We start from the raw sequence: 21,057 nt of genomic DNA, 5'->3' as shown, positions 1-21,057 counted from the left end.
ATGGCTGTGGTGTTCATAATAGTGTAGCGTGAAATATTTCAGTTCATTGGATTTGCATGCACACGTGGATCATGTAAGCAATAAAACATAAAATGTATTATAGTCCCAACGTGTTACTTTAATAATTGGCAAACTCTTTCAATAGTATAAGATTGCATCAGTGCCAAAGTGTAGTATTAGTGCTGGTAAATCAAGTAATAATAATTAACGTAGAGGAATGGAAGGATGCAGTTTTAATTATCCAGAACCAGACAAATTCTGATGTCAGAAATAACACGGCCAATTATGAAGAAAGGAAAATCTTACATTTACATAGTGCCTTTTGCAAACACATTATGTCCCAAATCAATGGAAAACAATGTAATATGTTTTGAAACATTGTCTCATGAAATGTAGGAGATGCAGCAGCCAATTTGCATGCAGCAAGATCCCATGAAGAGCAATATGATAACGACAAGAAAACCTGTTTTGTAAGTTAGACAGTTAATAATATGTCACTCGAGAGACTCATGAATAATTATGGTTTGTAGAGTCTGGAGAAAAGTGCAGAATGGGATATGCCAGGCGTATTTATCAAAACCACTATATTCACCAGATGCAAAAGCTCAGAAATCGGGCTAAAGAAAAAGTTAACTTCTGGAGCCTTCTTCACCCTCCATTTCACTGCTGACTCCCTATGCTCTGAGGAATCTAGTTAACAACTAGATTTATCACAAGCTCTGGACTGTACTCTGCAATATGCTTTAAATGTCATGGTGTTCTTGAGGAAAGGACACTTGCAGTGTATGCTACACACCTTTCAAGATAGTAATGGATAAATATATAGAGTCGTAGAGATAGAGTCATAAAGTTGTACAGCACGGAAGCAGACCCTTCAGTCCAATTTGTTCGTGCTGACCAGATATCGTAAACTGATCTAATCCCATCTGCCAGCATTTGGTTCGTATCCCTCTTAAACCTTTCCTATTCATACCCATCCAGTGTCATATACACATAGAGCTCGACCCCATGTATGCCCCTTTGTGAAGGAAAGCCAGAAGTGAGGTAATCCAGCTCAATGGACTCCAGAGTTCAAATAACACCGACGCTTCATCGGAGGCTGCACTGATGATGTTACCCAGCAGGGTAATGAAATGTCTGCGGAAAAACAGTGAATCAGCTTGGCGAGCCAACCAACCACAACTTCCACAGCCCAAGCTACAAATCTACTCTAAAACCTTGTAAACTGTCAAATCAATATTGTATCCAACCGGCAAGCTCATTCTGAATCCCAGTGATCTAACTTTATTAATTAGTATGCCATGCAGAACCTTGTTAAAGGTTTTACTAGTCCATGTAAACAATATCTACCACTGTGCCCTTGTTGCTCTTCTTGGTTACTGCCTCAAAAAACTCAATCAAGTCTGTGGGACAGAATTTCCTTCACTCAAAACCAAGCTGATTATCCATAATCAGTTCTTCCCTCTCCAAATGTGTGCAAATCCTATCTTTCAGAATCACCTCTAAGAACTTACCCACCACTGAAGTTGGGCTCATAGTCTATAACTCCCAGGCTTCTCCCTACAGCCTTTCATAAATAAATGTTCTATATTAGCTGCTGGCACCTCACTGTGGTTATAGGTGATGAAACAACTCTGCTTGGGGTCCCACAATTGCTTCCCTGAAATCCACAGCATCCTGGGATACACTTGATCAGGTCTTTGAGATTTATTCATTTTTATATTTTCTAAGACCTCCAACACTTCCTCTTCTGTAACGTTTACTGTTTTCAAAAACATCAATATTTATTTCCCTGAGTTCTCTGGCCTCCATTTCTTTCTCCACAGTGAAAACTGACATGAAATGTTCAATTAATATCTCTCCCATCACCTGAGGTTCAACGCATAGATGACCTTGTTGATCCTTAAGGGGCCCTTTTCTCTCTCTAGTTGCTCCTTTTCTTTTAATGTATTTATAGAATCTCTTTGGATTATCCTTAATCTTATCAGCCAAGACTACCTCGTATCACCTCTTTGCCCTCCTGATTTCCCTCTCAGGAATGCCCCTACACTCTATACTATTCAAGACATTCATTTAATCCCATTTGTCTATATCTAATTCATGTTTCTTTCTTCTTCTTGACTAGAACCTCCATATCTTTATTTATCCATTGTTCCCTAATCTTATCAGCCTTCCCCCTCATAATGCCTCTGAACTCTCGTTACCACTCTTTTGAAAGCCTCCCACTCATCAGTCATCCCTTTACCTGCAAATAATCTATGCTAATCAATTTTTGAAAGTTGTTATGAGCACACAGCATGATGGAGGGTGTTATCAGTGTGAAGGTAGGGCTTTGTCTGAGGACTGGCTACACCTTCAAATACTTTCATGCACAGAAACACTTGCAACACATGGATGGTTGAGGATGAGGTGAAGTAGGTTTTCCCTCTTGTTGATTCATTACCATGTTTTCCAACAGCGATGTCATTTCAGATTTGCTCAGCTCAGTCAGTATTGGTGCTACTGAGTTACTCTTGGGCATAAAACCCTCTCATTCAGAGTACTCCCTGGTCACCCTTAAAGCTTTTTCTGATTTGTGTTCAAGGTGGTAGAGTACTAATTCATTCTTTATTACTTCATTCTTGATCACCTAAAAGAAAGCTTGATTTTTAAAAATCATTTATTTTATTACTTTGTCACCAATTCAATGATTTAGAAACCATAGAAGGAGTTCCTTGACCATTGCACTCCCTGTACTATCAGGAAGAACTGTGGCTTACTTGAGGCAAATAAGCCTAAAGAGATAGAGAAGAGAGCATGAGTGATTGGATTGGTCTGTAGAGAACTCATATGGACTTAATGGAACAAATGGCTTCCTGTGAGAATACAACTCTATGCTGATGACTCCTGTAAGGAAATCAAGCAGTGATCTAGAGGAGAGATGTAACATGATGCACATCATTCAAAAGGGTGTAGAACAAACGAATAGATTCCTTCAGATGTAGTCCAGGTGCCTCACCAATCTGAGGTGAGCTTCTTTGTGCCTGGTGGGGTCTCTAAAACAGTCTCCTTCATTACATCATGTCGTGGAGAAGAATGCAACTGCAGCACGGAGAAGGTGCAGATCCACTGATGTCCTTTACTGAGGAGGAACCCAGGAGAGCCGTGGTACATGCATTAGACTTGCCTGTCTCAGGAACATTGGACAGACTCATTCAGGCACACTGGACTTGATCTGAGTGTGTGAGGTCATCTGACATTGTGGATTCTCATGTATTCCAGCAGTCAAACAGCTATCAGCCAACCCTCTCTGATGAAGGGTCTAGGCCCGAAACGTCAGTTTTTTTGCTCCTGAGATGCTGCTTGGCTTGCTGTGTTCATCCAGCTCCACACTTTGGTATCTTAGCTATCAGCCAACCATTGTGTTCACACACTTTGCTCCCCACAAAGGCTGCTCTCCAGAAAGCTACTATCCAGAGTGACTGGGAAATGCAACAAAGTAGAGGTCAAAAGAAAGAACAGTTATAATAAACTGCCCTATTATACACCTCACCACTGGTGTCGTGTGATTTTTGGCACTGCTCAATTAAGCCAATGCAGGTGGGGGGTGATTCGTGTCTTTCTTTAGTTTGTGGAAGGATCTGTGTTTTGCTTTATTTAAATAATTACTGTATTTCTTTTAACAAATACAACATAAACTATTTTGCAATTTTTATAACGTGGAAATAATTCAGCGTTGCTGTCATTTTGGTTTTCACATTCTGAAAAAGGCAATTGTAGACGTTGCAACATCCCCATCTGGTGGCAACGCGCCATGCAGCATCTCCTCAAACCTCACTGGGATTGACCCTTTGAGATGCAGGGGCTCCAGTCTTGCGATTTGATTCGGTGTGGACGTGGAATCGAGAGTACCAAATACCTACACAGAGGAAGTGCTCCGGCTTTGAATTACCAAACCGGACATTAAGCTTAAATGAAAGAAAAAATACCGTGGGTGCTGGAAATCTGAAACAAACGCAGAGAATGCTGGAGAAACTCAACAAGTTGTGGCAGCGAGACAGAAACAGACTTAACATTGCAACTCCAACATGACTCGTGTTCACGTCTGAAGGTCTGCATATTTGTTTTGAGTGTTTGCACTCCCCATTTGCAAAGAGGATTTCAAGCGTTGCTATTTAAATCATTCTTCTATGTCAGACTGCAAATAGATGCCCCATAGAAACAATGGTGACTGGAGGGATTTTTAAAAATCTTTTCATTGCTCGCTTAGGAGGATTTGGGACTGGCAGCAGCTTCATCGGGGCGAGCGTGTAAAGGTGGTTAAAAGTTGCTGAAATGGTCTGAAACTACAGAATGTGCTAAAATGTTTATTTTTAAGCTTTTTTGCCCCCCCCCCCCCCATTTCATTCACTGGATGAGGGTGTCGCTGGCTGGCCCAGCATTTATTACCCGTCCCTAATTGCCCAGAGGGCAGTTAAGAGCCAACCACATTGCTGTGAGTCTGGAGTCAAATGTAGGCCAGACCAGGTAAAGGTGGCAATTTCCATCCCTAAAGGACATTAGTATTGTAAAGGCAATTCAAATGTTTGTTCCCTTAAAATGTCTTTTTGTTTTAAAGGTTGCCTTCATCAGCTCTTTAAAGTAATGAAGAGTGTGTATTTGCATTGTCTTTTAGCTGGCTTCTGCCATTGTGCGATGTTGCTCTGATGCTGCGTGACATATTTCAGAGCTAACAGTGCCTGTAGTGTTGATCTTTATAACTGTTTCAGAAATATCATATTTGAAACGTGATGAGTTCTGCAGCATTTTGTAATTCCCTGTGTAGTATTTGCAAGCGAGCTGTAAGTTGGTGTTCTCTATCATTTTTAACAAGTAGTCCAGAATACTTTGAACGTTGAAATGGCAGGAGACATGCTTGCCACCTCCTTCCCCGGTCTTCGAGCAATGCTATTGCGTTGTTTATCTTGAGGACTGGAAGCAGAGACCAACAAATGAGAGACCAGCCATATGTTTGATGCAGTGTGTCGAGAATCAGTTACTCATCCCAGAGAGTGAATGTGCAGAGGACATCATACAAAATAATATGTGAGGAGCAATGTGTGTGTAGACTGAAATAACTTTACGGAGGCTGGTAATCCATCACCAAGCCACCTCTATTTACATGTGGCAAGTCCTTGACACTGATCCAGCTTCCTCAGAATAAACAGAACCTGTTTGTATCATCAGGCAGGGCTCCCTGACTGGGGCTGCTAACCTGGTCCGATCAGGGAACTCCCATTCTATGATGTCCACCTGGCTGATCTCCTTATAATCACTACATCCCTCCTGCTCTGAGTCTGAGGGTATAGACCTTGTTTTTTCTGTAGCTCCTCCTGAGGTATTTTAGCACTGGGTACAGGCAGCGTGTAATGCACAGTAGCTCACCTCTTGTGCCTGGATTGTCTTGGAAGAAATTCATCCTCCTGTTCAGGTGGCAAACACATCAAGGCAACAACATTGTGCCGTGTCCATCTCAGATTCCAAGGCATCTTCAATGCTTGACCGAGAGAGAGAACCCACATGTTCTGGAACAGTCAGAAAGACTGTTGAGGAGCTGGGCATGTTTTGCTCCTATGCTGTTTGTGAGTTTATAGCTCTCATATGGTCCACGCTCGTATGGCTTGTTCAGGATTGTCACACCTATCCCAACTTTATATGTTACTGGACCTGACCTCACATTGGCCATACTTTTTACTCATGCAGGGCCATTCCTGCGGATCCTAGCCCAAACGTTGTCACCTGAAGTAAGCTGTCTCTCTCGCTAGCCTTATGTCTGGCATTGGCGTTCCTGATGGTGTTTCACCCTCACCCCAAGGTCCAAGAAGATCAGATTTAACCTGGTGCAGAGTCCTGCAACAAATCTGCTGGAGCTATACCTGTAGTTGCATGAGGGTTGGTCCTGTAATCAAATAGGAACTGGGACATCTTGGTAGCTAGTGAACCGGAGGTTGTTTCTTTCAACCTGCGTTCAAAGTTTGGCAGGTCTTTCTGCCAGACTGTTGGATAATGGATGGTACGGATCTCCTTATATGACAAATACTATTCGACTAGGAAATACTCAAATTCTCTGCTGGTAATTGCTGGCCTGTTATCTGTACGTAATTACTTCCAGATGTCCATGTACTGCAAATGATGTGTGCAGTTCTTCTATTGTTGTCCACGTGTTTGACAAATGAACCCTGTGCATGGCCAGCCACTTTGAGTGAGCATTCACAGTGACTGAGAACATTGAACCCATGAAAGGAGCTGCTAGTCAATGTGTAACCGAGCCCAGGGAGTACCTGGCCACTCCCATGAATGTGGGATGGGCTGCTGCCAGTAGGTTTTGTGTATCTTCCAGCATGAAGAGCTCAATTTGCTACTTGCATTTACTGCTTGGCCTCCTGGATGGTGTTCCAACTTGTAATTTTACACACTTATTTATAGAGTCCTTTGCTGAATTCTATCTGAAGCCATGGGTGGCGCTACCTTTTCCTTTTTAAGTTGGCCAAGCAAGGGTTTGTGGTCCATTTTCAATACAAACTTATGTCTGCAAAGGTATTGGTAGAACATCCTGAGTCCAATATGACTGCCAAACCTTCCTTCTCTATCTGGCCTATTTATATTCTGCATTAACCAGTGTTCTGGATGCATTCACTCTTGGGCATTCCTCTCCATTGGGCCACTGATGAGTTAATATTACCCTGATGCTGTTTGGGGAGGCATGTTAATACCAGATTTTGCTTGGGATCATGGTGTGCCAACATCTTAGAGGGTGATAGCAGCCTCTTCACTTCCCTGAAAGCCATAGCTTGGCTATTTCCATGGCTGACCTTTTTTTAAGAGTTGATTCAAATGTGCCAGAATGGAGACCAAGGTGACATATGAACTTTCTGTAATAATTCACTATGAAACTAAAGACCTAATCTCCCGTACAGACATCTTTGGTACCTTTGATCACCCTCACTTTATCTTCAAATAGATATAACCCGGTCTTGTCATCTCTGTAATCTAAGTAGGTCACTTGATATGCCTGGCCAACTCATTTTCCCTTCTAAGGCATATGGGACCTGAAATAAACATCTAATGTATATGTCCAAGTTTTCTAAATGCTCCTTATTGGTCTTCCCTGTTATTAGCACATCATCAAGATAAATGGCGACATGGGGTAGACCTTGTAAAATGTTCTTCATTGTCTGCTGAAGAATTGCACAGGATGATGATACTCCAAATGGCGGTCTCGTATATTGGTATAAACCCTTATGGGTATTAATTGTAGCGTGTGTCTGGAAATCCTCATCAAACCACAATTACAAGTACGCATGGTTCATGTCTAGCTTCATGAAGGAGAGCAGCCCCCTTGCCAGCTTTGCTTATAAATCCTCACTGCAAGGGATTGGGAATTTATCCAGCTGCAAAAAGCAGCTTACCATTTGCTTAAAATCTCCACAAGGCAAACCGACCCATGAGACTTCACAATCGGTGCTGCCCATTCTGCAAACCTCTTGATAATTCCTTTGCTGTCCACCCTTCTGATTCCTGCCCGTAAGGCAAAAGGCACTGGGCAGGCCTTGCAGCATCGTGGAACTGGTTCCTGGTCAAGGTGGCCTTATCTCCTTTGACAGCCCCTAGACCTTCCTGAAAAACATTCCGGTATTTCATTGGGACGTCACTCCGGCAGCCATTTTCTAATTGAAAAATATTGAGCCGATCCAGGTGAATCTTTCTCAACCAATGTTGCCCTGCCAGGTTTGGGCCTCTTAGTACTATCAGTGATAACTGAACCAGCTGCTTTTCATAAGAAACTGGAAGCAAAGTTGTAGCCTTAATCTGTAAATGTTCTCCAGTATAGGTTCTCTGTTTAACTGAGTTCTTGTGCAAACTTAAGGGCTGGAGGCCAGAGCAAATTTTGTTAAAGGCTGGTTCTTTGATCACTGAAATAGCCGCACCAGTATTGACCGCCATTAGAACTGGGTGACCGTTTAACCAGACATTTGTTTGCTTCTGATTTGTATGTTGCTAAGCAAATTAACTGTCCAAAACAAATGTCGGTGGACTTTCCAGGGTGTGCACTCTCCTGGACACCAGCCTATGAGTTCTCTTATTCCATTTAGGCCTAGTGGGTTACTGTTGCTGTCTTGAGTATACTGCCATACTGGCAGCAACTACAATGGCTTGCAAGCCCAGACTCTGAAGAAAATATTAACCATTTGGTCGAGGCTTGGCTTTGTTTTGAAGTTTTACTGCAGGCTGACCTAGAGTCCCTGTGTTTAGAATATGTCCTTAGTGAGCAAATACAATTGTTTTCACTTAAGTGATGTTTCACAAGCACAGCCAGACTGGTGAGAATGTTTCCTTCCATTGGAATACCCTGCAGCTCATATCTTCCTCTTGCTGCATTTTCCAATGATAAAGCCAGTTGCAGTGCCTGTTTGAAGCCCAGTTGTTCTTCAGCCAGTAGGCACTTTTGCACAGTTACAACATTAATCCCACACTCCAAATGTCTCTCAGCATCTCATTTATGGTTAAACCAAGGTCACATGCCTCTGCCAGTTACCTTAACCTAATCAAAAACCCCAATATGTAATCCTCTAGTTTTCGAATTGCTGGGCAAAACTGATAGTGTCTCAGAATTAGAAGAGGTTTGGGATCATCATATTCCTTCATGAAATTCATCAATGCTTGAAAGTTTTTAATGTCTGGTACCTCAGGGAAATTAAGGCTCCCAATAACTGAAAATGTTGCAGATCCACAAGCTGCCAAGAGAATTTCCTGTTGCTGAATTTGAAGTGCAGGCAAGAGGGAAGTTACATTGTCATTTTATTCCAAGGGATAGCCACTTCCTTAAGATAGGGCGTTCTGATTTTGGTCAGTGATCAGGACAGGAGGATGTGTTTGTAATTGTGTAGAAACACAGAGTCTCAGCCTTTGCATTTGTCTTACAGGTTTAGGCTTTCTCAGTTTGGTTGGACGGGAGCGAAGGCTGCAGTGTGGATGAGCTAACTGGCCATGGAGGTGAATAAGAAGGAATATGGTGATCATAGAGGACAGTGTGATGAGGAGGATTAGCATTGTTCTCCACAACAAAGAGTGAGTCCAGATGACTGTGCTGTCGGCCTCGTGCTGGGGTTAAACATATCTCCTCAGGGCTGGAGATCAACTTGGAGTGGGAGAGGAAGGATTGATTGTTGTCATCCGTGTTGGTACAACTAACAACAAAAAGACTAGAAAGCAGATTCTGCTGAAAACAGCCAAACAGTTAAGAGCGAAAGTAGAAACCAGAACCTCCAAGATAACAATCTTAATTACAACCGGAGCCACAGGCAAACAGTAAATAGACTCATAGAGTTAAATGCGTGACTCAAAGATTGGTGTGGGTGGAATGGGCTTCAGTTCATTGGGCACGGGCACCAGTACTGGGGTTGAAGGAAGATGTTCTGGTAGAACGGTCTTCACTTGATCCAAGCTGAAGCCAGTGTTTTGGTGAATCAAATGACCCTGATTGCAGGGGAGCAGGATTTAGTAGAGGGGAAATGTGGGCTTACTGTAGTGATTGTCATGACGTCAGCCAGGTGGATGTCATAGAATATAGTTGTCCATTTTTGGGGCTGTTAATCTGGTAGACAGATATAAGCAGAAATGTCAGAGGTTCTGTTCAGCCTGGGAGCTGGATCAGTGTCAAGGACACTCCACATGTAAATAAAGGGCGATTTGGTGATGGGTTACCAGCCTCTGTGGAGTTATTTCACTTTCAAAGCAAAAATATATGGCAGCCTGAGAGGGCAGCTATTCAGCAAGTTAGCTTAACATGTATTATTGGGAAAATGTTTGAGACTATTATAAATCATGTCTGAGTGGAGCGTTTGGAAGTATATGGGTATGAGTTTGCTCGCTGAGCTGGAAGGTTCGTTTTCAGACGTTTCGACACTTTTTTTACTTGAAAAAATATACTTTATTCATAGAATGTACAAAAAATAAAACATTTATACACCTACCCAGTCATACAAGCCGCTCCGGGTTATCCAGGGGGTACGTACACCAACTAAAGGAAAAAAACAAAACAAAGAAAAAAAAAACAAAACAAAGAAAAAAAAAACAAAGCAAAGAAAATACCCCGGCAGTCGTCTCCCCGCGCAGTCCCGGTTGGCCCCCTGACCAGTTGGGGAAGGCGCCAGCAGGGCCCATTTACCAGATAGGGCCTTTGTTTCTATTCTGGACGAGGGGTTTCATACCGTGGTCTTTCCCCACCGCGCCTTGGTGGCGGCTGCCCCAAGCTTTAGCGCATCCCTCAGCACGTAATCCTGGACCTTGGAGTGTGCCAGTCTGCAACACTCGGTCGGGTCAGTTCTTTCAATTGGCAGACCAGCAAGTTGCAGGCAGACCAAAGAGCATCTTCCACCACATTGATGGTCCTCCAGGCACAGTTGATGTTGGTCTCGGTGTGCGTCCCGGGAAACAGCCCGTAGAGCCCGGAGTCCCGTGTCACGGAGCTGCTCGGGACGAACCTCGACAAATACCACTGCATCCGCCTCCAGACTTTCTGCACATAGGAGGAGGTGATAGACAGTCTTGTAGCCCCTGCAGACGCCTAAAGGGCAGCATGCGGTGGCGCAGAGATTCCAGGCATGCGTAAAGGATCTCACTGGCAGAGCCCCTCTCACTGCCAGCCAAGCAATGTCCTTGTGCTTGTTTGAAAGTTCTGGCAATGAGGCATTCTGCCAAACGACTTTGGCAGTCTTCGTGGGGAACCACACAACGGGATCCACCCTCTCCTTTTCCCGAAGGGTCTCGAGGATACTACGTGCTGACCACTGCCTGACGGCCTTGTGGTCAAAGGTGTTTCCCTTCAAAAATTTCTCCACGAAGGACAGGTGGTACGGGACGGCCCAACTACTCAGAGCATTCCGCGGCAGCGAGGCCAGGCCCATCCTTCACAACACCGGGGACAGGTAGAACCTCAGTAAGTAGTGACACTTGGTGTTTGCGTACTGAGGATCTACGCACAGCTTGATGCAGCCACACACAAAGGTAGCCATCAGGGCGAGGGTGGCGTTCGGTACCTCCTTTTCCCCATTTTCCAGGTCTTTGTACATGGTGTCCCTGCGGACCTGGTCCATCCTCGACCCCCAAATGAAGTGAAAAATGGCCCGGGTGACCCGCAGCGGCGCAGGGCCAGGGAATAGGCCAGGCCTGCGCCACGTACAACAGTACCGAAAGCCCCTCGCACCTGAAAACCAGGTTCTTACCCGCGATAGAGGGGGACAGGAGCGTCCACCTGCCCAGCTTCTGCTTCAGTTTGGTGATACGCTCCTCCCAAGTCTGAGTGCACGCCCCAGCTCCACCGAACCAAACACCCAGCACCTTCAGGTAGTCTGTCCTGACGGTGAAGGGGATGAAGAAGCGGTCGTCCCAGTTCCCGAAGAACATCGCCTCGTTCTTACCCCTATTGTCTTTGGCACCCGAGGCCAGTTCAAACTGGCCGCAGATGTCCAACAGCCTACTCACCGACCTGACGATTGGTGCAGATAACGGCGGCATCATCCATGTACAGGGAGGTCTTGACCTGAAGGCCTCCGCCGCCTGGGATTGTCACGCCCTTCAGGCTCACGTCCTTCCTGATAGATGCGGCAAAGGGCTCCACACAGCACACGAACAAGGCAGGAGAGAGCGGGCAGCCCTGCCTGACTCCAGATCTGACGGGAAAACTGTCCAATTCCCACCTGTTGATCAAGACTGCGCTAACTATATTGGTGTAGAGCAGCTGGATCCAATTGGGGATGCCCTCCCCGAACCCCAGTTTGGAGAGGATGTCCCTCATGTAAGCATGAGAGACCCTGTCGAAGGCCTTCTCCTGGTCCAGGCTGACGAGGCAGGTGTCCACCCGCCTGTCCTGTATGTAGGCGATCGTATCCCTGATGAGCGCGAGGCTCTCAGTGATCTTCCTGCCCGGCACAGCACAGGTTTGGTCAGGGTGAATCGCCGACTCCAGGACAGACCTGACCCGGTTGGCTATGGCCTTGGCCAGGATTTTGTAGCCCACGTTCAATAGTGAAATGGGATGCCAATTCTTAATTTCTTCCCTCTCCGACTTCCTCTTGTAAATGAGGGTGATGATGCCCTTCCTCATGGACTTGCACATTTCCCCTGCCCGAAGCGCACTATCGTACACCTCCAGCAGGTCCTGGCTAACCAGGACCCACAGAGCGGAATACAGCTCGACCGGTAAGCCATCGCTCCCGGGAGTCTTACTCCTCTCAAAGGACCTGAGGGCTCTGGTCAGCTGGCCGGTCCAGCTACTCCCTCGTGCCGTCGTCTAAGACCTCCGTGATAGACGACAGGAACGACTCGGAGGCTGTGCTCTCTGTGGGCTTCATGTCGTACAGTCCAGCATAGAAGGATCTGCTGATCCTCAAAATGTCGGGCCCAGATGAGGTCACTGAGCCATCGTCCTCCTTCAGCCGGCTAAGCACAGAACTCTCTTTGTGCACCTTCTGAAAGAAGAAACGCGAGCACGTCTCGTCCTGCTCCACGGAGCGGACTCTCAACCGGAAGATTATCCTGGAGGCCTCCGCAGTGAAGAGCGAGGCTTGCTTGCCCCTCACCTCAGGGAGGCCCTCCGTGACATCGACCCCCATCGACTGCAGAAGGAGCAGGTTCTGCATCCTTTTCTGGATCGCGACGGCTTTCCCCGCCTCTCTCTCGCCTTCCGAACACCCTTGAGGACAAAGAACCTCTTGATGTTCACCTTCACCGTCTCCCACCAGTCGCCCAGAGACTCAAAGACGGGTTTCATGGTTCTCCAACTGGCGTACTCCCTCTTAAGCTCCTCGACGTTCTCTGGGGTCAACAGAGTCGTGTTGAGCTTCCACATCCCCTTGCCGGCCTGCTGTTCGTCCTGTAAGTGACAGTCGGCCAGCAGGAGGCAGTGGTCAGAGAAGAACACCGGCTTGACACCAGTGGACCTGACCGAGAACGCCCGTGACACAAACAGGAAGTCTATCCTTGAGTGGATAGATCCGTCTGGCTGCGACCAGGTGTATCTCCGCCCTGATCCGTCAGCAGACGTGCTGAAGACGCCGAGCAGCTTGGCGTCCTTCACCATGCCCATTAGGAATCTGGACGTGACGTCCAGTTGACTCCCCCCACCCGCTGTCCCCACGCCGGATCTTCCATCTGCATCGCTGATGCAGTTGAAGTCTCCGCCTAGGATGACCGGCCTGGACGTAGCCAGCAGGGGTGGAAGCCGCTGCAGGACGGCCAACCGCTCACTCCGTACCGCCGGGGCGTACACGTTGATCAGCCTCGGGGGAGCGTTCCTGTAGGTGATGTCAGCCACAAGGAGGCGCCCCCCCCCCCACCACCTCCTGAACTTGAAAGATGGTGAAGTTGCGCCCCCGCAACAGAATAGCCAGGCCCGAAGAGCGACAGTCGTTACCCCTTGACCAGTTCGAAGTCCCACAGGTCCAGGTGCCTGACCATTTCCCGTACCTGCTGAGGTGCGGTATCCCGCACTCCTGCAGAAACAGGAGGTCCACCTTGATGGTGGTCAGGTAGGCCAACGTGGACACACATCTTGCGGCGGACTTGACGCTGCACACATTAATGCTCGCAGCCCGTACCCCCATTGTGGGCAGCGACCACAGTACCCTCCCCAAGTCCAAGGTCCAGCCCCTCCATCTGCCCCTTCATGCCCATTGCCCGGGCAAACTGCTGGACGCTCTCCGGGCTCAGGAAACCGTCTGTGTTGCCTTCCGGGTGGCATCCCCCAGTCGGGGGTACGGAGGCAGTAGAGTCCGGCTCTGGGTCAGGACGCGCTGTTTCCTCCTTCCCGCCTGCAGTTCCGGGAGGCCCTCCAGAGCCCCAGCAGCATGTGGCTGGGTGTCGGAGGGAACCTCAGGACGCCTCCCATCACCTGGAAGTGGGGTGCTGCTTTCTTTCTCCCTTGAGATCTTTAGCTTCTGCGTTGGGCGGGCCTCCTCCGAATCCCCCTTGTCAGAGGAGCTCTTATAGCCTCCCTGTAGCTGCCTCTTCCCGCCTGATGGTTGCGGTGCCGGGGCCTGCCAGCATGCCTTCCTCCTTGCCTTCCGGACCGTCGTCCACTCCCCTGGGTCACCTGTCGCCTCCTCCATCGACTCCGGGTAGTCTGGGTGGAGCAGAGCCTGCATGGGCGCTTTGCTGGCCTCGGGTCCATCCTGCAGGGCTGGACCCTCCTGCACGACCTGGCCCTCCTGCACACTAGGGGGGTCCTTGCAGGGGCCTGGTGCCCTCCTCTCCTCCGGGGGGCCTCCACATTGCCCCTGCCGGCGACCTGGGTGTAGGTGGTCCCCCGCCGCAGGCATGCCCTGTAGAGGTGGCCCGCTTCCCTGCAAAGGTTGCAGCTTTTCTCTTGTGGGCAATCCTTTGCAAGGTGTCCCTCCTCCCTGCAGTTCCTGCAGATGGTGGCTTTGCAGTCGGCCGCCACGTGACCTGACCTACCACAGGCATGGCAGACTTTAGGTTGCCCTGCATAGGTCAGGTAGCCGTTGCTCCCGCTGATCGCGAAGCTGGACGGTGGGTGTACGATGTTCCCGACTGCGCCTGTCCTCAGTGTCACCCTAACCTGCCTCTTACTGGTCCAGATCCCAAAGGGGTCCATGATGTCAGTTAGGTCCCCTTCCACCTTCACGTACCTTCCGAGGAAGGTCAGGACATCAGCTGCTGGCACATGCGGGTTGTACATGTGTACAGTCACCATACGGCTCCTCTGCGCTGGTATCACAAACAGCGGGACAGCGGTCAATACAGAGAGGGGGCCCTCACCTCCTTTCTCCTTGAAAACCTCCAGGAAGCACTCGCAAAGCTTGGTGCTCCTGAAGGTTACATCGTAAAAACCTCCTCCAGGGAAATCCTACAGGCAGTAAATGTCCGCAGCAGCAAACCCGCAACAGTCCAACAGGACCCTCTTCACGAAGAAGGTGCGGTCCACAGGTGCACCTTCATCCACCTTCTTCACGGAAACGCGGATGGTGTTCCGGACCCCCTGACCTGGGGCATGAGCACTCGCCGCAGCCATCGTTGCAGGTTGGCTGCTGTCCTGAAGCAGTGTTAGGCCGAAGCCAGCATTAAGATCCACCGGTTGCAAGGGTGCACAGCCAACCCGACGTCTTACTTCCACCTCCAACACAGTCACGCTCTCCTCTTCTCGGGCCACAAAAGAGTGGGTCTTTATTTTGATCCGGATGTAAGCTGGTTCACTGAGCTGGAAGGTTCGTTCCCAGACGTTTCGTCACCATTCTAAGTAACATCATCAGTGAGCCTCCGGTGAAACACTGGTGTTATGTTCCGCTTTCTATTTATGTGTTTAGGTTTCCTTGGGTTGGTGATGTCATTTCCCACATTGGTGATGTCATTTCCTGTTCTTTTTCTCAGTGGATGGTAGATAGGCTCCAAATCAATCATCCGTGTTTCCGTGAAGAAGGTGGATGAAGGTGCACCTGTGGACCGCACCTTCTTTGTTGGACTGTTGTGGGTTCGCTCCTGCGGACATTTACTGCCTGCAGGATTTCCCCGGAGGAGGTTTTTACGATGTGACCTTCCGGAGTGCCAAGCTTTGCGAGAGCTTCCTGGAGGTTTTCAAGGAGAAAGGAGGTGAGGGCCCCCTCTCTGTATTGACCGCTGTCCCACTGTTTGTGATGCCAGCGCAGAGGAGCCGTATGGTGACTGTACACATGTACAACCCGCATGTGCCAGCAGCTGATGTCCTGACCTTCCTCGGAAGGTACATGAAGGTGGAAGGGGACCTAACTGACATCGTGGACCCCTTTGGCATCTGGACCAGTAAGAGGCAGGTCAAGGTGACGCTGAGGATGGGCGCGGACAGAAACGTCGTACACCCACCGTCCAGCTTCGCGATCGGCGGGAGCAAGGGCTACCTGACCTATGCAGGGCAACCTAAAGTCTGCCATGCCTGTGGTAGGTCAGGTCACGTGGCGGCCGACTGCAAAGCCACCATCTGCAGGAACTGCAGGGAGGAGGGACACCTTGCAAAGGATTGCCCACAAGAGAAAAGCTGCAACCTTTGCGGGGAAGCGGGGGACCACCTACGCCCAGGTCGCCGGCAGGGGCAATGTGGGGCCGACCCCCCCCCGGAGGAGAGGAAGGCACCAGGGCCCAGCAAGGACCCCACTAATGTGCAGGAGGGCCAGGTCGTGCAGGAGGGCTCAGCCCCGCAGGATGGGCACGAGGCCAGCAAAGCGCCCCTGCAGGCTCCGCTCCCCCTTCACCCCCCCCGACAACCCGGAGTCGATGGAGGCGCGACAGGTGACCCAGGGGAGTGGACGTCGGTCCGGAAAGCGAGGAGGAAGGTGCGTCGGCGGGCACAGGAACCACAACCATCAGGTGGGATGAGGCAGCTACAGGGGGGCTATAAGAGCTCCTCTGACGAGGGGGATTCGGAGAGGGCCCGCCGAAGCAGAAGTTAAAGATCTCAAATGAGAAGGACAGCAGCACCCTGATTCCAGGGGACGGGAGGCGTCCTGAGGCTCTCTCCGACACCCAGCCACGTGCCGCTGGGGCACTGGAGGGCCCCCTGGAACTTCCAGGTGGGAAGGAGGAAACAGCGTGTCTCCAGCCTGACCCAGTACCAGACCCTCCTGCCTCCGCACCCCCGATGGGGGGATGCCACCCGGAAGACGGTTTCCTGAGCCCGGAGAGCGTCCAGCAGTTAGACCGGGCAATGGGCATGAAGGGACAGATGGAGGGGCTGGACCTTGGACTTGGGGAGGGTACTGCGGTCACTGCCCACAATGGGGGTACGAGTTGCGAGCATTAATGTGCGCAGTGTCAAGTCCACCGCAAGATGTGTGACCACGTTGGCCTACCTGACCACCATCAAGGCGGACCTCCTGTTTCTGCAGGAGTGCGGGATACCGCACCTCAGCAGGTATGGGAAATGGTCAGGCACCTGGACCTGTGGGCCTTCAATCTGGTTGGGGGGTAACGACTGTCGCTCCTCGGGCCTGGCTATTCTGCTGCGGGGGCGCAACTTCACCATCTCTCAAGTTCAGGAGGTGGTGGGGGGGGGGGCGCCTCCTAGTGGCTGATGTCACCTACAGGAATGCTCCCCTGAGGCTGATCAACGTGTACGCCCCAGCGGTACGGAGTGAGCGGTTGGCCGTCCTGCAGCGGCTTCCACCCCTGCTGGCTACGTCCAGGCCGGTCATCCTAGGCGGAGACTTCAACTGCATCATCGATGCAGATGGAAGATCCGGCGTGGGGACAGCGGGTGGGGGGAGTCAACTGGACGTCACGTCCAGATTCCTAATGGACACGTTGAAGGACGCCAAGCTGCTCGACGTCTTCAGCACCCCTGCAGAGGGAGCGCAGCGGAGGTACACCTGGTCGCGGCCAGACGGGTATATTCGCTCAAGGATAGACTTCCTGTTTGTGTCACGGGCGTTCTCCGTCAGCTCCACCGGCGTCGAGCTGGTGTTCTTCTCTGACCACTGCCTCCTGCTGGCCGTCTGTCACTTCCAGGACGACCAGCAGGCCGGCAAGGGGACGTGGAAGCTCAACACGACTCTGTTGACCCCAGAGAACGTCGAGGAGCTTAAGAGGGAGTACACCGGTTCGAGAACTGTGAAACCCCTCTTTGAGTCTCCAGGCGACTGGTGGGAGACGGTGAAGGAGAACATCAAGAGGTTCTTTGTCATCAAGGGTGTTCGGAAGGCGAGAGAGAGGCGGGGAAAGCTGTCGTGACTCCAGAAAAGGGTGCAGAACCTGCTCCTTCTGCAGTTGATGGGGGTCGATGTCACGGAGGATCTCCGCGAGGTGAGGGGCCAGCAAGCCTCGCTCTTCGCCGCGGAGGCCTCCAGGATAATCTTGCGGTCCAGAGTCCGCTCCGTGGAGCAGGACGAGACGTGCTTGCCTTTCTTCTTTCAGTAGGTGCTCAAGGAGATCTCTGCGCTTAGCCAGCTGAAGGAGGACGACGGCTCGGTGACGTCGTCTCAGCCCGACATTTTGAGGATCAGCAGATCCTTCTACGCCGGACTGTACGACACGAAGCCCACGGACAGCATGGCCTCCGAAGCGTTCCTGTCGTCTATCACGGAGGTCTTAGATGACGGCACGAGGGAGTGGCTGGACCGGCCGATATCCCTGTATGAGCTGACCAGAACCCTCAAGTCCTTGGAGAGCAATAGGACTCCCTGGAGCGACGGCTTACTGGTCGAGCTGTATTCTGCTCTGTCGGACCTGGTTAGCCAGGACCTGCTGGAGGTGTATGATAGTGCGCTTCGGGCAGGGGAACTGTGCAAGTCCATGAGGAAGGGCATCATCACCCTCATTTACAAGAGGAAGTCGGAGAGGGAAGAAATTAAGAATTGGCGTCCCATTTCACTATTGAACGTGGGCTACAAAATCCTGGCCAAGGTCATAGCCAACCGGGTCAGGTCTGTCCTGGAGTCGGTGATTCACCCTGACCAAACCTGTGCTGTGCCGGGCAGGAAGATCGCTGAGAGCCTCGCACTCATCAGGGATACGATCGCCTACGTGCAGGACAGGCGTGTGGACACTTGCCTTGTCAGCCTGGACCAGGAGAAGGCCTTCAACAGGGTCTCTCATGCTTACATGAGGGACGTCCTCTCCAAATTGGGGTTCGGGGAGGGCATCCGCAATTGGATCCGGCTGCTCTACACCAATATCATTAGCGCAGTCTTGATCAACGGGTGGGAATTGGACAGTTTTCCCGTCAGATCTGGAGTCAGGCAGGGCTGCCCGCTCTCTCGTGCCTTGTTCATGTGCTGTGTGGAGCCCTTCGCCACATCCATCAGGAAGGAGGTGAGCCTGAAGGGCGTGACAATCCCAGGCAGCGGAGGCCTTCAGGTCAAGACCTCCCTGTACATGGACGATGTTTCCGTCTTCTGCATCGATCGTCGGTCGGTAAGTAGACTATTGGACATCTGCGGCCAGTTTGAACTGGCCTCTGATGCCAAAGTCAATCGGGGTAAGAGCGAGGTCATGTTCTTCGGGAACTGGGACGACCGCTTCTTCATTCCCTTCACCGTCAGGACAGACAACCTTTAGGTGCTGGGTGTTTGGTTTGGTGGAGCTGGGGCATGCACTAAGACTTGGGAGGAGCGTATCACCAAATTGAAGCAGAAGCTGGGCAGTTGGACGCTCCGGTCCCTCTCCATCGCGGGTAAGAACCTGGTTGTCAGGTGCGAGGGGCTTTCGGTACTGTTGTATGTGGCACAGGCCTGGCCTATTCCCTGGACCTGCGCCGCTGCAGTCACCCGGGCCATCTTCCACTTCATTTGGGGGTCGAGGATGGACCAGGTCCGCAGGGACACCATGTACAAAGACCTGGAAAATGGGGGAAAGGGCGTACCGAACGCTACCCTCGCCCTGACGGCTACCTTTGTGTGCGGCTGCATCAAGCTGTGCATAGATCCTCAGTACGCAAACACCAAGTGTCACTACTTACTGAGGTTCTACCTGTCCCCGGTGTTGTGAAGGATGGGCCTGGCCTCGTTGCCGCGGAACGCTCCGAGTAGTTGGACCGTCCTGTACCACCTGTCCTTCGTGGAGAAATTTTTGAAAGGAAACACCTTTTGACCACAAGGCCGTCAGACAGTGGTCAGCACGTAGTATCCTCGAGACCCTTCAGGAAAAGGAAAGGGTGGATCCCGTCGTGTGGTTCCCCATGAAGACTGCCAAAGTCGTTTGGCAGAATGCCTCATTGCCAGAACTTTCAAACAAGCACAAGGATATTGCTTGGCTGGCGGTGAGAGGGGCTCTGCCAGTGAGATCCTTTATACATGCCCAGAATCTCTGCATCACCGCACGCTGCCCTCGAGGTGGCAGCGGGGTGGGGGGATGAGACTGTCGATCACCTCCTTCTGGAGTGTGCCTATGCGCAGGAGGTCTGGAGGGGGATGCAGTGGTATTTGTCGAGGTTCGTCCCGAGCAGCTCCGTGACACGGGACTCCGTGCTCTATGGGCTGTTTCCCGGGATGCACACTGAGACCAACATCAACTGCGCCTGGAGGACCATCAATGTGGTGAAAGATGCTCTTTGGTCTGCCCGCAACTTGCTGGTCTGCCAGCTGAAAGAACTGACCCCGACTGAGTGTTGCTGACTGGCGCACTCCAAGGTCCAGCACTACGTGCTGAGGGACGCGCTAAAGCTTGGGGCAGCCGCCACCAAGGCGCGGTGGGGAAAGACCACGGTATGAAACCCCTCGTCCAGAATAGCAAAAAGGGCCCTATCTGGTAACTGGGCCCAGCTGGCGCCTTCCCCAACTGGTCAGGGGGCCAACCAGGACTGTGCGGAGTGACGACTGCCGGGGTGTTTTCTTTGCTTTGTTTTTTATTTTCTTCTTTGTTTTGTTTTTTCCTTTAGTTGGTGTACGTACCCCCTGGGTAACCCGGAGTGGTCTGCATGACTGGGTAGGTGTGTAAATGTTTCATTTTTTGTACATCTCATGAATAAAGTATATTTTTTCAAATTAACAAAAAAGGTGGCGAAACATCTGAAAATGAACCTTCCAGCTCAGCGAGCAAACTCTCATCTAGAACCTCAACCTGAGCTACAAATCCTCTCCAAACTCGCTTGGAAATATATAATTGAATCAAGCAGAATCATCATTTCACCTGCCCCCTTCTCAATGTCCAACCCACACTTGCTAAGATTATCTTGAAGGTTTCTTCTTCTCAACCTCTCCCCTTGCTTGAGCCGTGGTGACCCTCAGGTTAAACTGCCACCAGTCAACACTTTCTAATGAGACAGCAGCCCTATGATCCTGTAGGACTTTAGAGATTTTTACCTTTTAACTTCTCAGCGTCCAAAACCTCGAATACCCCTTTACTTGCACTTCTTTGAGTTTAATATATTGTATTTGCTGATCATGATATGGTCTCCTTCACAGAGGAGACCAAATGGAGACATGGTGGCCACTGTGCAGAAACATCTCCATTAAGTCTGCAAGTATGACACTCGGCTTGCTGTGTCATGACATACAAACATAAGGACCAGGGACAGGAGAATTCCACTCAGTCCTTGAGCCCACTCTAACCATTCAA

Source organism: Stegostoma tigrinum, chromosome 12 (assembly GCF_030684315.1).
Source record: "Stegostoma tigrinum isolate sSteTig4 chromosome 12, sSteTig4.hap1, whole genome shotgun sequence".
Taxonomy (NCBI): domain Eukaryota; kingdom Metazoa; phylum Chordata; class Chondrichthyes; order Orectolobiformes; family Stegostomatidae; genus Stegostoma; species Stegostoma tigrinum.
The sequence above is the reverse complement of the archived record's forward strand: the minus strand, read 5'-3'. Positions refer to the sequence as shown.